The sequence below is a fragment of the Antechinus flavipes genome, chromosome 2, assembly GCF_016432865.1.
Source record: "Antechinus flavipes isolate AdamAnt ecotype Samford, QLD, Australia chromosome 2, AdamAnt_v2, whole genome shotgun sequence".
Lineage (NCBI taxonomy): Eukaryota > Metazoa > Chordata > Mammalia > Dasyuromorphia > Dasyuridae > Antechinus > Antechinus flavipes.
Genome location: NC_067399.1, coordinates 227,351,456 through 227,353,543, shown reverse-complemented (window position 1 = coordinate 227,353,543; position 2,088 = coordinate 227,351,456).

Sequence of the window (2,088 nt, the reverse complement as noted above, 5' to 3'; positions counted from 1 at the left end):
ACATAGGAGAATACTTCTTAGTCAAAAGGGATGAAAAAGATCATCGGAAAATAAAAAGATCATAAGAATAAATTTTTACATGAAATTGGAAAGGTTTTGCTCAAATAAAAACAATGTATTTAGAAATAGAAGGAAAATATTAATTGTAAAAAACATCTTTACAGCTAGTCCAGAGTTTCATAAGGATATTGTGGAAAAGGAAAGTTTATCAAGAATCTATAGTACTAGGAGTTGTGAGTTGCCTTTGCTCCATATTCTGAACTTGAGTCTCACTACCACTATACTTTAAGTTTTAGCCTGCTTTTCAAATGGATTGTGTATATTTACAGTGTGAATATGTATCCCCAACCTGGGACAGAGGGAGTGTTTTATGAAGAATCTTTTTGCTGTGTTACTTGAAAAAATACTTTTGCACAGAGCTAATTGAATCTATTGGCTGATTGCTAATGGAAAGCATACTGGAGGAGGCTTGAGCAACAGTGTAAGGCTATAGCCCCAAAGGGTTACCAGAGAACTTAAGGTAAGAGCCATTTGGGGTGACTTAATTTTCAAGGAAACTTCACCTCTAGTGAGTGTGCAGGATGGAGACTAGTAGATTGACATACTCTTTGAGGAGTAACACAAGTTCTGATTTAATTGTGATTCCAAAACTAGAAAGGAAGTGGGCAAGGTTTCAAAATAAATTCAGGAGCAAAGTGTTTAACAAAAAGACAGTAAGGAGGATAGAGAAAAATGAAGCATGCTTTGGATTTCCTTAGTGGACCTATGGAGTGGGGAAAAGGGGAGAAAAACAGGGCCAGAATTCTAGAGCCAAATGGGTTAAGATTTCAAAGGCCTGGCTTTAAAGTGACAGTAGAAGATAAAATGAAGGTAGAACTTGTAATGTCCTGATTTGCTTTCTGGAGATCTTGGGACGAGCATTTGTTAGATCAGAGTAATCACCACAAGAATAGCCAGGGATAAAGTCCAAATTCTTTATTATCTCCCTCACAGTCTGTCTCCTTCACCTGGGACCTGGCTAGCTTTTTGGGCCTTGGTCTCTGTGGAGGAAATGCAGGAGAGCCACTACGAGGCTGATGTAGATGAAATGTCTCTCATCCAGTCCTTGTTGGCTCTTATGTACTCTATTATAATTACATCATTGTAGGTGTCAATCTTGTAGAACTATATTTAGTACTAAGTTAATGTAAAACTAGATAACCATTGTCTTATTAATTCCACTGTGTTAACACCTTCACACTAACTAAATCATACTGAGCCTTAAGTATATTTCTCCAAAGTTCCTGCCCTTTACATAGAACTATTAAATTCTTATATTTCTTCTCTTTTTTCTGCCAAGGAGAATTATCTTTGGACCTAAAAAGACCAAATAAAAATGTCTGATAGGAAATAAAAACCCAAGATTAAGTAGGGAGGTAAGAGTTGCCACCTGAACTTAATGAGTTCTAGTAATCTGGTCCAGATAAACTACTTCCCAGAACAGGTGTATGCCTTTGTAAGGGATGCTGTGAAGGGATCTTTAAAGGACTGTGGAGAATAGGGAGGGCCTATAGGACTGGGGCAAATGTTCTGATTTCTTTAAGTGGAAAAGAGTGTATTCTGTGGATTACATATATTTTTTATATTGTTCTGAGACTGCCAAATAAACTAAGAATACTTATTTAATCTTGACTGTGGAATTTTGCCTATTTTTTGAAAATATTATAAATTGTAACTGCAAAATAGCTTAGGGGAAAGAGCTTTTTTTTCCTAACATTTCCATAAAAGTAATGTTATGAATGAAATCATAGATCTCCCTCCACCCCAAAAAAATCCTCAAGAGAAATAAAATTTTTTAAAAGTATATTTCAATTTATATTCAGATATAATCAGTTCTTTCTCTGGATACTGATAGCATTTTCATCATAAGTCCTTCAGAATAGTTTTGGATCATTGTATTAGTGAGAATAGCAAAGTCATTCACAGCTGATGATCATCCCACGACATTGTTATTACTTTGTACACATTTCACTTTGCTTGAATTTGTGGAGGACTTTCCAGGCCTTTCTTTTGAAAGAGATTTTCAAAGGAATGGGGAAATCCTGCCCA